We start from the raw sequence: 15,854 nt of genomic DNA on the forward strand, positions 1-15,854 counted from the left end.
ATACGCAGGCACCCCTTAAACTGTCTTTGTTGGTACTCTGCTGGCCAAATGCTGCGCTGCCGGGTGCTGTTTTGCTGCAGGGTAGAACTGCAGGTACAGGGAACTACTTCCGAAAAACCCAGACTAGTAGGGAAGAAATTACACCGTCCTTAAAAAAAAAAAAAAAAAAAAAAAAAAAAAAAACAGAGAAAACAAGAAAGAAACAGCTATTTTTAAAATACAGTTTACTCAAAGTCCTTCTTTTCAGTCTTTCATTCCTGTTTTGTAGGCAGACCTATCTGCCTGTGAGTGACTGTGATGAGGCTGAAAAGAAGTGCTGAATCCAGCAGCAGTGCTCATCCTCATCGAGGGCAAGGTCCTCCTTCAAATAACCACAGTTGGAATTCTCTGCTGCCCACTTTATACTAGGTTTGATATCAACTCACCTGCAGAAATATATGAATTTCATACAAAATCCCCCATCTTTTTAGCTCCCTTCTTTTACAGGCATTATTATTTCAACGGACAGAATGTAATTAACAAAAGTACCTCTTATATTTGCAGGAAACAATAGTTCCAGTTACTCAGACAAAAAAAAAAATTAAGAAAAAAACTAGCTAGATAAAGAGGAGTTTTCTGTTAAAAGCACAGATGTTAAAGTCATTTTTGATTTGTGGCTGAGTAAGTCCAAAAGAATAAATCTTCAGGACAAAAGCTCTCAGTATGAAAATCATTGTAACATCTTCAAGATCTCACAATACCATTATGCCTTTATGAAGTCAATATACAAATTAAAAGGCTTAACTTCGGCAGTGAAAAATCTCACACTTTATTTTTGGGCTATCTCCAGACAGCTATTAACCTTTCAAGACACTGTGAATAAACACTCATATACAAGTGACAGGAACTGAGAGGGCCCTGAGCTAATCCACCACAGGTAAGGTTAGTTATTAGAAAAAAAAAAAAAACAAGAACAAGTTGAGGCATGTGTGTGTGAAACTGGTTGTGTTACTATGATTATTTCAGAGATTTTTCCTGAGAAGACACTGAAAGAGGATCCATAAATTTGCACCCCCAGGAATGTTTACATGGCCTCCCATTTGCATAGGGATAAATTCAAATCCTATTAAACTGGAAAAAAATACTTGCACTCTGTTTACCCCCAGCACCTCTCCTACCCATGTTGACCAATGAGGCTGCACCAGCACACAAACAGACCCCCCTAAAGCCTTCCTGTTTCTCTGGATCAATGAAGAACTACATCCTCATGGTTCGCCCCAGCTCCAGTAGAGTTAATGCTTTTAGCACAGCCTCCGCTGTGGCACAATGTTTGCATTGTAATATTTCAGCGAGAGACTGCCATTGTAAATTGGAAGTGTAAATCTTGGAGCGGAGAGCAGAAGCCCGTAGGAGAGGGAGCACAGCCTTCCCCTGCGCCTTGCCTGGTGCCCATGGCTCCTACCCAGTGGTGGTGGCAACTCCCTGGGCTCTGCCCCACACACCTGCCTGCAGGCACCAAAATCCACCCCATGGCAGCTGATGTTGGGAAGGATGAAGCACCAGCATGCACTTATCCTTGCGTTTTGCATGTTGGGGACTGCTCTGGAAAGCTCTGGGCAAGACCCTCTGCTGCAGTATGGATCCCACAGGAGCTCGCTGCAGTGCAGGGCTGAGCTGGCCCAGGGGTGCCGCAGGTGGGGGAAACATTCAGCTCACCCCCATGGGGCACACATCAGCCTCTGCTGCTGCCAGAGCAGCCCAGCCGACCCCAAACGAAACCACAGCTCTGCACCACCATGAATTTTCCCATGTACAGGTCAAACACCACAGGGGTTGGTTGGTTTGTTTTACAAAAGAGAAATAAGGAGCCAGTGTGCAGATCTGAACTGCGCCAAGCTCCCCCAGCACCACCCAAAATGGAGAGGCAGCGCTCCTCAGAGCCCTCATCCACCCCACAAGTGCCGCCCAGAAGCCCCCAGCACTGGCCTTGCTGGGGTAGATGAGGTGCCAGCAGCCCCAGTCACTCCTGGGCCACCTGAGCCCACATCAGACACCATACACATCCAGAGGGAGCATTGGTGAGAAACCATCAAAGAGGAGAAAATAATGCAGACACAATGCTGGAGGAAGACAGCAATTCATATTGCATTTGTAAACTAGAAGGAAAATCCTTTAGCATGCTAGTGGGGTCTTTATTATTATTATTATTATTAATCCTTTGCACTGTCTTCTGTGTGGCAGAAGGCTGGGGAGACTGTGAGGTTCTGAGTGCTATTTGGTGTTTATTTAAAAAGAGATTAAATTTCAGAGCATATATGATCAAAATGCATTATACCTACAAACAGAAGACTGAAGTGAAAAACCAGGCATGTGTTTGTGCATGTAAAACCCACTGACACCACCAGGGAGGCATCCTGATGTTTAGGACTTCTTCTCCCATACTGTAAGAATTTGCATGGCAGATGAGGTTATCTTTGCACAAAGAAATCCAAAAAGTTGATTTTAATCAGTGGCATAATCAAAGCCTCACTATTGCAAAATAGTATGATTAAACACTCCATTATTTCAAACACCACAGAACTAAGAGGATCCTTGGAGAGGAGTACTTTTGTGCACTAATCCATGCATGTAATTATCGATATGCTTTCCCCATACCCTATTCAAATGCTCTCCCCTGAGGCTTTTCTTCCATTTACACTAGGGAAAAAAAAAAAGCACCAATCAGTTCAATTTAAAGAACAAGTTGTATAACTCTTTTTGATCTACTGCCTAAAGGATCAAACAAGGAATTCTATCAACCATAAAGTCAGAAGCAAACGATAGGGCTTTGCTTGTCCCAGTGGCCACCACCACAAGCAGGGCATGGCGTGCGCCCTGTGCTGGTACACGCTGTGACCAGAGATGCTGCCAGAGCACCTGGGCTAATACAACACTCAGGTCTGAGTGCTTTATTAGACTGCAAGAAAAAGGCTGCCAACAGATGGTTTAATACAAGGATGCACGCCTTTAATGAAGCTTAAGCTTGTAAAAATGAAAAGCAATTAAAGAATAAGCAATTTACTCTGTAAGAGATTAGAAAGATGCAAACCAATGCCCACACTGGATTTTCAGTACATGCATCAACCTGCCCATGCTGAGAACAGCACCAGGCTAGCAACAGCACTGCCATGTTTCAGCAGATTTGTTGCTACCAGCCTCCTTCTAGAGCAAACCATCTAGAAGACAAAACCCACCAAGTGTAGTCAAGAACACCAATAAAGAACAGCAAAGAGAGGTTCCAGTGCAAGTGCATTCCTCATGTGCACAGCCAGGAACTCCACAGCTGCTGGTGGAAAAGGGCAAGGTGTTGGACACAAACAAGCATGGCTAAAGCCAGCATCGTTCCCCACTCAATGCAGTTTAAATAAGACTACCTGGAAGAAAGTAGATTTCCATTTTCTGGCAATTTTAATAGACTAATAGAATCAACAACCAGAGCATTCTGGTTGCTGCTAGCACACAGGCAGCACCTCTCCAAGGATCTGGGGGACATGGTTCTTGAAACTAACGTATTTACTACCAGCCAATAAGACCACAGAATGACACACTACTGCTTCGAGTTAAAAATACAAAGGAAATTTCAAACATTTAGAGGCTAACGTTATTCACTTTAATATTTAAAAATATAACACCATCTGTTGCCATCAGATTTACAGTACAGATCTCAGATACATACAATTATTTGTTGGTATAAAAAACTGTCAGCAACCCCACACAGAAGTGAAGATGCTCTGACAATCTCCTGAGTTTCACAGAGAAAAACTACTGAATCTGAAACACTTCACCAACAGGTTATTCACAAGAAACACAGTATCTACAAAACAAAGAAACCACCACTCCCCTTGCCACAAAAAAAAACCCAAACCATACCAGTAAAAACACAAAACTAAACCCTTACAACTTGTTAACATTGCAAACTGTGCATATTTGCAGGTGATAAAGAGAAACTTAACCCAGAAATTCCTGAACCTCAACAGCCCCGTATTTCTCATCCCCACAGTCCTGCTCCCTCAGCACTTCCGATTTCTGCATGCCAATGCCTCCAACTTTGTGGGTTATGCAAGGCACAGGTTATACAAGGTGTGGGCTATGGGAGGATTTAAATTCAAGTATCATCCTTTTTCATGTGATGCAGGTTCCATAACTACAGGCTATAACACAAATATGAAAAAAAAAATAATGACAGTCTCATGTCAGCAGAGTCTCAAAAATTAGTGTGGGCTGGCTGAAAATTTGTAAAATAAACAAAACATAGCACACATTCTCTATTATAAAGTTATCACACAAGATGAGTCCAGGTAATATGTAAAACCCAAATAAAAAGCTCAAGTTATTTTCTGGATATGCACTAGTCATTACAAATCTAACCCAAGTTTTAAGGAGGCAAGAGTCCTGAGCTGCCCAGCTAGGACACCCGCCAGGTGATAGATTTGCAGGAGCAGTCAAAAGTCAGACCCTTTACAGGGTCAGATCATTAGTCATTTTAAAATAAAAAGGCCTTGACCTTTTTTCAAAAAATGATTCACCCTGCTGAAAAGCCATCTTCTCACTTTTCTGAAGCCAAACAACAAACCTTGGAAAAATAAAATATTACCTGTATGATGCTAATGATCACATTTCTCATGCTTCAAACATGTAGCTTTTTGTGCCTTGGAAGTTAATACAACAGGAGAGGACTTATTTTTTCCCCCCCTGTGACATACTCTGTCCTGCTGGTATTTCTTGATTGAAAGACTGCAAGAAAATCTGGCTTTGCCTTATGAAATTAAGGTCTACTAGACATCAAAATCCAATTAGTGCTACAAAAATTAAGGCATAACATTTCCTCAGTCTCATTTACACCAATATAGACTTTTTTCTTCTTTCTGTCACGGGTGAAGGACACAGCTGAACGATGAGATTTTTTCCATCTCATTTATGTATCGATTGTAATAAGGCCAGACAGGTAGGCTATACAAGTGCTGATTCTGTCAGCAGCCAAAGTTGCCAGAACTGTGAATATTGTCACTTATAGATTGATAAATGGACTACATGGACTAATTGTATTTCAGCATCTCTGGACAGATGGCAAATCTTACAGCCATATGGTGATTATTTCCACTGCGCTGAGAGTATATTAACACTTACCAAAATGTTTAAAGCGATGAGATGATCTAAAATAATTTTTCCATGAACTGGGATAAAAACGATAGGCTCGGATGGGCCAACACGCCTGGGCTGGGCTCTCCCCCAGCATTCCCGTTCGGTGCAGGCTTGAGGGCCTGCGGGTATTACACAGTTATTGATGAAACCAGCTGTGTATTGGGTCCTCAGCTGGAGTACAGCGCCATTACGATAGCCGGGGACAACATGCCTCATTTTAGCTATTCTGCATTGCCCTTATTTAGTTGCCACTATTTGCTGCTTGATATGCCAGCTGCCCTGTGAGTTGGCAGCACTGATACATGTACTTTCTTTTCCTGGTATTTTTTTCTAAATCCTCTGCTCTCTGGTTGAAAACACATTGAAGTTATTGTCCTATTTTTAAAGGTAGCCACATACCCAGCTCTGGCCCATGCAAATGCAGTGGAGGACTGCCCGAACCATAGATAGGAAGGTCTCTGGAGTAGGACTATACATGCACTATATGCATTTAGCTGTCCCCATGTCTGCTCCCAAAAGAGGAATCAACTGGGAGAGGACAGAACAATCCTGTGAAACAAAACAAACCGGCTGGATGGCAACCAGAGGCTCATCCTGTTCACTGCCGACTGGATAAGCCATTGCTAAGTTCTGCAGTGCTACTTCAGCACAAAGCCGGTAGCTCATTGTATTTATCAAATGCAAACAAAGCACTCGATGGATAATACGTCAGGCTGATAACGCATCCCAGACGACACAACCTGCTTATGGCTGTGTCCTTTACTAATACTTTTGCTGTGGGGCTTTGAACCTTTTATGAGATTTACGCAGCAGTGAATTCACCCTTCAAAACAACAGGAGAGTACAAGCAGGAGACCTGATCCTCTTCTGCTCTAAGTTACTGCTTATTTATACCAAACAGATGCGAGCAAAATCAGCTTGTAGATTCTAAACAGATTTTTATGCTAGAATAATAACCCATATTACAAATATTTTTTTTTCCTTAATTTTCAGAAAAAAAATTTGAACATTTGTTTTAAAATAGGATTAAAAATCATGCCTTGTATTCTGCAGTAATTTCTTTTGAGTGCACGTGGTAGGAGATTCCTTGCTAGTGGAAGCAGACAACTCCCTTGCTGGGGGCAGAAAAAAGTTTATGCACCACTTTCCCCTATGTGCCGTAAGTAAATTATAGCAAGACAAGAGCTAGAAACTGCACTCTTCATAGCCCCTGTGGTCTAAAATTAGTGCCTGGTGTTAGTATGCAGAATGGATCAAGTACTCACTCTGCCACTGAGGATAAGGTGCCAACTGGTGAGAAATTCTTACTATGCTTTCTGCACGTTCACACTTTAGCACCCTAAGAATTAAATCAATTTGACTTTAAGGCCTTTATTACAGATCTCTCTAAACACAGTTTTCTTTTAGGAAGCTTTACTACCCCTGAAAGGCAGCAGAAGTGCATTTCAGTTGCCCATTTCTCCCCAGACAACCCAGATCAGCCCCGTGTTTTTCCATGTGCCTCCCCAGCCAGCGCTTTGACCCGGGCTGGGAGCTGCTGCTGCCCCAGGGAACCATTCGGGCTGTCCTCCCCACAGGGAGCCATGGCAGCTCCAACGTCACTGCAGGGGAAGGAGGAGTGCCAAAAGGAGACAGAAAAAGAAAAGAAAGGGAAGAAAAGTAACTTAGATCCAAGATGCAAAGTTTGGACCACCCTGCTTAACTCCTGGACATCAGCCGTTCTTTTAAGGAATAACAGGCAGCACTGAAGCACCCCAAATCGTTCCCAGTGGTCATGTGTCTATTTTCTCTTCTGGCCAATAATTTGGAGGTCATCCTGTAAAGCAGTTGATGAGCATAAACACTTTCCAGTACAGCCTCATGTCACTTACACTAATTTAACAGTTATTTGAAAGTGTGTTGCAAATCAGTGACTGTTACTTCAGTATTTCACGGGAGAAGCCTTCTAAAGTCACACAATATTGCTCTATGTTGTAAGGATAAGGACACCAATTCACAAGGCAGGGAGGAAAGACCAAACAGGGAATGCAAAGTGGATTAGATATTTTGATTCCAATCCAAACTCTGTTTAAAATATAAACTCTGGCAACTTCTCCCCCATACAATTTGAAATGCTAATTTCTAAGTCGATGGAGAAAAGTTCTTGCAAAGATCTGAACAATATGTATGCAGGATTACTGCTCCAAGACTGAAAGATTCAGAACAGACCTCCTCTGTAGAAGGAAAAGCAGGTAACCACAACCACAGGAGAGGTTTTTACCTCGGGCTTCATGAGGAGCTCAGTCCAGCCGAAGAAGGAAGCCCTCCCCACAGCCCTCTGCACAACCACAGGCTTTGCAGAGAAGTCTGGGGAGGCAAAGCAGGGCAAGAGAGATTGCTGGGAGCATCAGGCTGCATATGACTAAATCCTTGAAAGCTGATGCATCTTCCATAATCTGCAATTTTGAAGGTCTCAAAAAACACATGCTCAGAACTCTCTGTCCAGGGAACATCTTGGAGGATCACATGGAAACTTTAAAGACATTATTTGTCCTTCAGATCTCTCAAAAGGCAAAGTGGAATTTCACATTATGCACAAACACCCATTCCCCTGCTCCAACGCACAGAGGAAGGTAGAAGAGAGAGGCACAGAGGGGAAAGGAAAGCTCCCTGAGGAAGCACAGACTCATACACACTTCTGGATCTGCCTGGGAAGAGGCTAAGCAGCCTCTCCATCTACCCCAAATAACTCCCAAACCAACAGCTGCCTTTCTGCAATGTGGGATCTGACCCTTGCTCCACAGCTATTGTGTTTCATTCTAACTGAGATTAGAGATTCAAGCTTTTAATTTAATTTCCTTGAATTTCAGTGGGTGTAGTGAAGTGTCAAATCCCTGTTCTCAGTCAAGCCAGTTTCTGTTCATCTTGAATAGAATCATAAACCAAATTAGACTCCTTTTTATGTATTAGCATTTTTAGAAGAACCCTTAAATAAAAGTTTATAAAGACCACCTCTATAAACAACAGGCAACAGAAAATTAGCTATCTCCTGTAATGGACTATGTAAGTGACAACCATCTGTCAAACACAAAACAATCATGAAAAGAGAGAGCTCTCATTCACCTGTGTGCTGTAAAGTTTTAGGCAACTAAATCTCCTTTATTGTTTCATAAAATAATAAATTTCTCCTTATCCCAGCTGGAGGAGAGGGGATTATTATGACAACCATTGGATTATACGTATACATAAATAGAGTCCAAAGATGCTTTTATCTCCCCTCCTTGTATAATCAAGGGCAGCAGTTGTGCCCTTGGGCGTACGTTGTGCCCATGAGCACCTCAGGACTGCCCTGCCCAGGCAGAAACCTCTTGGCAGGTCAGGGAGGAGTATTTCAGCTTTGGGGCCACCAGGGGTTTGGCATAGGAGGTGGGGGCTTTACCTGGCGGAACAGTGCACAGGTACATCCTAGTTACAGATGGGGTGACGGCAAGACAGGGACAGGGGGACAACTACGCTGTTGCCATCTTTGTGCCAGCATCTGAACTACCCACCACAAGAGAGCTCCTGCCTGGTCTTCAGACGTCACTATCTCTGAAATAAACAATAACAAGGTGTCAGACTCTCCCCACATTTCCCACGCATCCTCCCAGCAGCCTGGAGCCTCAGCACAGACCTGATTGCTGGATGGGGACGTTGGGCAAGTCTCCTCTCAGAGAATTTCTCCCAGTTTTTCCAGGTGCTCTCACTGACAATTTCTAATATCACAAACCAGATCACATGTTCCCACTTCAACAACTGCAGAGAGACATTTTAGATGTGTGCAACGGATTTATAGGGAGAAGCTGGAATACAAAAGCCTGATAAAAGCGGGGAATGAAACAAAGGCAACAACAAAGTGCTGCTGTTACAGATTACAGAGCAACCCACCAAAAGCGAAGAACTTGAGTCAGTCACTGCAATGCAATTAATATGAAGGAGAGAGAGTGTGCATGTTGAAGTATTACGTTTTCAAAAGGAAAAGCCTTGAATACTCCCAGCACTGGCTACACTACCTGTCCTTCTTCCAGGGATGAAACAATAAGTAATGAATACTGAAAATAAGATGCTCACACCTCCACATAACAAAATTAACATCTCCCTTCAGAGCCACGCAAGATTTAAATTTTATTTTTTCCCCCCAAAAATACAGTGTTCCATATCTGAGGAGAATCTACTGCAAAGTCTTAAGCAGAGGCAAACAAGTATTTATGCAGTAAGTACTCATACACACCATTTCACAGTCCACAAGGAAGGATCCTCAGTACAACTAGAAGCAGCTTTAGGAAAAAATATTGTGCAAGCTGGCTACATATTTTTAAACATATTCCATAGAGGCCTTTCTTGTCTTGCTGCATTGATGTACTAAACCTTGCCTGATACGAATGCAGTTGCAGGACTTCTGTTGTTCCCTGTTAGCATTTGCATTATAATAACACCTAGTAGCTCCAGAGGGCTCTCTCAGGCCCCTTGATGCGTAGGCAGAAAAGTGCAACTTCTACAGAAAATTTGTTTTTGAACCGCAGCAGGGTTGGAGTTTCTAAATGCTGTAGGCTGCAGTGAAACTTCCAGACGGAAAGAAAACAGTTTGTCACTTCAGAAATTCTTACAATCCTGCATTTTGATAAGCCACGTCAAAAATAAAATCAGGCTAGTGTGTGGGGGAGGCAGGCAAGGAGGCTGCGTTGCCATTGAAGTGAACAAGCTTTGCACAGTAACCAGCAGTCACTTCTGCTCACACTTCCATTGCCAGGCCCTCTTTCCCCTGTGTCAAACCTGCTCACTCTTCTCGATGATAAAGCCACAGTTGTTTTGCAGCTAAAGCTCCCAGTCTTGCCAGCCTTCAACAGAAGCCCACAAATCCTGAAACACCTACACAGAAGAGCCTCCTGCTCCCCTATGAGTCATTAAGCAGGCCGTCCCGCTTGGTGATGTCATCCAGCAATATCTTTTTTTTTTCCAAACAAGTCCCAAAATGCCTTGAGCATCAATTATTTAAAATATCTTCATTTTAATCCTGACCCCAGTGGCAAAATTACCATTACGAAGCATTTCCAAGTGATGCAAGAGGGTCCAATAGCCGCTCATAGTTGCTACGTCAATGAGGAGTAAGCAGCCAGCTACTCGTGTCACACATGAGCTAAGCACAGAGCATCCAAGCCAGCAGCAGCGGGCAGATTTCTCTCTTACAAACAGGCAGAGAGCAGCTAAGATGTGTCATCAAAAATATAATCAAAGATCAACTGCATCATCCAATCTCATATTGTACATTTTGCATGAGTACATATTACACAACCCCTACTCACACCATTTCTAACCCGTGCTGGGTGATGTGTGGCTACGGCACAGCAGTAACCCTCCCTGATACTAATGGTCTGTTCCCCGCCTAATTGCTCTTGCCATTAAAAGTGCTTCTTTAATGCTCAAGCTTAAATGCTTCCTGTCTTCGTTTGAAGGCAGTGCCCTTGTCACATTCTGAGATTTAATAACAGGATTGTCAGCTATTTACAGTGTACAGCTGAATTATCAGAGAAACATAGTTGAAATGCGTTCCCCTAAGCACATTTACATCCTAAAGAGCCACAACCAAAACACAGTATAAACAAGTCACATGCTGTATTTGCATGACACAATGTGCACAAACGCGATGGACAGCATTCAAGGGGAAAGCAGGCAGAGATCTGACTCTGTAGCGACCTTCAGGACCGAGAGGACCTTCCCACTCTGCACACGCCCTATCACAAAGTCAACAGGAAAACCAACTGATTCAAAATGCTTACATGTCCAAATGTATGTTCATGGGTGAGGCTATTTATCGTAGGCACTGCATTAAGAGAGCCAAATGAATGAATACAATGAATACACAGCACCGCAGAAAATCTAGACGCAAAACCAGGCTGAAGCCTTTGCTCTTGGGTTCTCAGCAAACTCATTGCCCCTCTCTAAAACCATTTCCAGTTTAAAGGAACTGAACATTAAATAATTCTTTTTAATATTTCAAATTATGCCTTTGTTATCAGGAGACCCACTCACCATCCTCTTTTCAAATTGAAAGAAGGGCTTGAGGGACACCCCAACTTTGTGGAGGATATTTTATTTATAAGTTTTTTCCCAAGTGATAATTGAATTAACAGTGGTAATTAATTAGGTTAGCAGCTGAACGCAACTTGACTACAATCACTCTCTTCGCATGAAGTTTTCTTTCTGTTCACTCTATCTACAGCATTGTCTACGTGAGCAAATTTTGGTGAAATTTGCACCAGCGCACTCAAACTAGTACTGGCAGATTTTTCCTATTGCAATTTGCTGAACTTATCTCTAGCAGACCCTACATTTTTTTTTCTTAGCCCACTGTGTCTTTCATGTCAATCATTCCTTCACCATTTCTTTCTGCTACTCTTTTATTAGCTTGTTTCATAATTTCTCCCAATCCCATGTTTTCCTTGGAGCATATTCACACAGGAGATTTTTGCCCAAATTCAGACACATGCATCTACGTGCAGTGTTATGAACGTCTCACCTGATTGTGCGACGGGCAACAAGGTCTCTCACTTAATGGCAGACTTGGATGAAACACTCCAACATTACAGGTTCATTCACCCACTTGAATGCAACCACACCAAGATCCTAAGCATACGCATATCCTTGACAATCTAGCTATTTGCTTTTTTTTCCTCCTTTCTCCCCACCCCACCAAGCTCCCTGCCTCTCTAACCTTATTTAAACTGTGTTAAATATAAGAAAGGAACTATATATAACAGGTTTTATACATACTGTTGAGGTCGATAGGGGTTTCCCATCCATTTCAGTGAACCCAACATACTGCTCCAGAACTCAAAGTTCTCTGGACCTGTTTTTTCCACTGGATTTTGTAGACACATTTGTATCTGTACAAAGAGGTACTGAATTCTCCAAGTCAGAACAGCAGACGGTTATACCCACTCTGCAAAATGGGAATAGCTACATAAGGAACCAAGGCTGTGAAGAATCAAGCACACCCAGGCAGCTGCTTCAAAAATCATGAGATTAACAGCCTCAGCATCTATCAAATCTCAGTCCCTTTCCTTGAACACCATCACTAGTCGGATGACGCCTGATAGAATTTACCCTCCTGAGCTATGCTAGGAACTGAAATGAAGCTGCTGACCTTAAAACCTCAAAAAAAAGTCCCTGAGCTCACAGTACAAACTCAGCTGTGTTTGGGCATACACTTGTCCCAGCCCTACTTTGAGGGACACTGGCTTTGCAGTGAAAGCCAGGTGCCATTATCTGCCCACCGCTCCCATGGTCCCAGGATGCCCCCTTCCCTCATGGACAGATGGCTCGGACAAACTTTGGAGGGAGCTGGTGTAAGACTCCCATGGATTTCAGCGGGAGCTGGATGACAGCCAAGGTGAATTTCCTCTGCAACGTGCTGTTCCCCGCTACGGAGCTTCTTAGGGAAGCTTATCACCATGGTATCTAAAGTACTGCTGGTACCAGGAAAGGCCAGCTTGAACAACGTCCAAAATTAACGTCTTCCTATAACACTAGCTTCATCGCATCTCCTGCTTCCTTCTTCTTTCCTTGTCTTCCCATTTGTTTGCCTTTTATTCCCCAAATAAAGCTGTATGTTGGCCGATGGACATTACTATCGCTAAAAGCAGAAGGGAAGAGTTCAAGGCAAACGTTCCTGATGCTCTTAAATGTCACTGCATAATGAAAACATTACATATGACTGCTCTCAGAAATACAGGCCCCCAACTGCACCTTTTCATAAAAATATTACAGGAGGGGCAGAGTGTTGTTCCCAAATCCAGTAACCTTACAATAAGATTACTTCATTGCTTGATCCAGGCTTGGAAACTCACCTTTTCTCACCTTCCTGGAGAAAGGTGTGGGCTCAAAGCCCACCTGGGGAAGGTATGGATGGATCCCAGCTGGACGGGACTAACTTACCACATTACAACCTGTGGAAGCAGCACAGACAAGCCATCTCATATCAGCCAAAAGAAATGTGTGCTGTGAGCTAGTTCATCATTAACCTTTATAGCATACACTTCTACATTGTTGTACAGCTTTCTGCAACAATTTCTAACACTCAGAGGCCTGATTTTCATTTTGATATGGTTTATAAAGCAGATTTAAAATTCAATCTTATTGCCAGAGGGTATTTAAATTAGCTGAGTTTTAATGCAACAGATAATACAAATAACAGCTTCAGAAGCAGTGAAGTGACTTACAGGTCAAATCCAAACTGGATATTTGTCACACACCCCATAACAAGAAATATTTTGTAAGGGACAGATAAGGAAAAGCAAAGATACTAAAGAAATTAAAATAGTAAAAGAAAGCACAGATGAAGCAGCTATCCAATACCTCCTTAAATCATCTAATAACTAAACCTGAAGCATCTTTATAACTGGAAAGTTAGCTTATACCGCTTAAATTGAGGTCAAATTGAATCAGACCACGGCTATTAGATGAGTAGTCACAGCTCACTAAAATCAGAGCCATAGACAAGCGAGCCACATTCTTGGTTGTGTTAGCCCTTGGCTTGTGACACCAAGAGACAAATCAGGTGGTATTTTCAGACAAAGATTTCTACAGCTGGAAATGCATTACATTGTGGTTTTCAAGTAGCTAAAGTTTAAGCTCTGACACAATTGAGGTAACAGCAGTTATCAGATACGCTGGGTGGAAGAAAGTGGTGATTTAGGAAAAGATTTGCTCCCTTTAAAGTAAAAATTTCTCCAGTGAGGTTCTTTACAGTGGTTTGACCCAAAGACAATAGTTTTCAGCCAGCAGGAGCCTTCGTATTGACTTTAATAGGCACTGAAGCAGATTTTTTTTTTTTCTTCCTGGACACTTTTTTTTTTTTTTTACAACATTGTTTTCACATCCCCTGAATTACAGGCATTAATTTTTTTTTAAACACTTAAATTACTTCTGTAAAACTTGACACTGACTTGCTGCCTAGTAAGTTGAACTAAAACAACAGTTTAAATAGCTCAGCTCACAGCTAATAAGCAATTTAAATAGCTTTACTGAACTCAAGTAGCTATATCAGGTTTCATAGCACCATCAGTCACTGCCAAATCCATAGGCAGCATTTAAATGAATCATTAGCAATGGTTACCCCTAGGAAAAAAAAAAAAAAGGGGGGGGGGGGGGATAAAGAAAAAATATTTTAAGAGCTATGTCAAGTTATTGTCACACTTTCTGTGAGAACGTGCCCCATATGTGACACCAAAACATGCCCAGGAAGCAAATCCCACTGGAATAACTGGGACAAAATATATTCTTTCAAGTAAGAAAGACTGAGCTCTGTGCTCTGATAGTATCATACTTCACAAACACAGATGAGTACAGAGCTGCCCATTTCACAGAAGGAAAAGCTGGAGGACGAAGCAGAGATGGAGCAGGGAGGAACCCAGGGAGGTTGCTCCTGTGTCACATGTGCTGAGCCATGGCTGCAATAACACTATCACAAACGTATTTCCAAGTTCTCTGTATCAGAAAGGTGAATGGCAAGATAATGACTGAGACACTGACAAAATGTATATCCAAAGAACACCTTGCCTGCACTCTGTACAGAGTGTACAAGCGTGTACAACCCACGCCGAAACCCTGGGAATGAATGATGCCGGGAGCTTGATCTCACGTGCACCAGTGTTAAGACAGAAATAACTAACTTGAAGTGAGACATATTAAATCAGGATATTGAACTAGACTGGTGAACGTGCCTTGTACCTGTACGTGTCTGCACAACCCAACACAGCGTACGTAGCAGCGCAGATGAGAGCACAACCACAGCACTCAAAGGCCTTCAAGTCCTTCACAGCCAGAACAGCTCTGGAAGCAGAGCAGGACCCCACCAAGTCCACAGCTACGACTGACTTACAGAAGGGGGTGAGGGACCACTGTGACCTTCCACTCACTTCTCTCCAAGCCACAGCTGAACTTTTCAGCTACACTGATCTACCAGTATGGAAACAGTTAAAAATTATGACAAAAAAAATATTTGCCTTTAGAGATACCCAGGTAAAACGATGGAGGCAAGTTTCCCTTGGATGGATGTTTCTGACCATCCTGGACTCAGCGGGGCACCGCTGCTCGAGACAGGTTTTGATGTTTCTTTCTCCAACCCCAGGGAAAGTTTCTGGTTTATTTTCCAGTGGAACTTTACATAATTAAGAAGCAGACGAAGCCCTTGTAAACCTGAAGTGAAACACTGACTTAGATCTTATTTCTCCCTCTGCCCCTGTACTTCTACTCAGTACTTCTGGGTATCAAATTCAGACACGTGCATGGCATTTTAATTCATTATTTATCCATATTGTCTCAAATTTTATCACTTTGACAACAATAAACAAATCTATAGTAGGAGTTTGCACAGTTGGAAGCAGCATGAGAAAGCTCAGAAACTGGAGAACAATTCCTTGCCACAGGGGGGTGAGGAGAGTCAAGGAAGAGAAAAGATGTAAGAGAACATAATAGGATAAAAATAAAGCAAATTAAATGTGTGGGTTTGGAATCCCCCAAGACATTCTGGTCGAGAGGATCTCAAACCTATATATAGTTCAACCCAAAAGCATAACGTTAACCTCTGTTTCATGATACTTTGTTCACAAACTGCTCCAATGCCAGCATTTGGCTTTTGTCCCCTCATTAAAGTTAGAGGATAGGAAAAACGCAGG

The 15,854-nt window shown here is 42.5% G+C and overlaps 1 protein-coding gene across 1 annotated transcript in view; it reads right to left on the reverse strand.

Moving 5' to 3' along the window:
* Nucleotides 1-15,854, reverse strand: part of HOMER2 (homer scaffold protein 2) — a 58,493-nt gene that overhangs the window by 41,716 nt on the left and 923 nt on the right. The gene's annotated exons all lie outside the window — the stretch shown is intronic.

The sequence above is a fragment of the Vanellus vanellus genome (genome assembly GCF_965231255.1).
Source record: "Vanellus vanellus genome assembly, chromosome: 11".
Lineage (NCBI taxonomy): Eukaryota > Metazoa > Chordata > Aves > Charadriiformes > Charadriidae > Vanellus > Vanellus vanellus.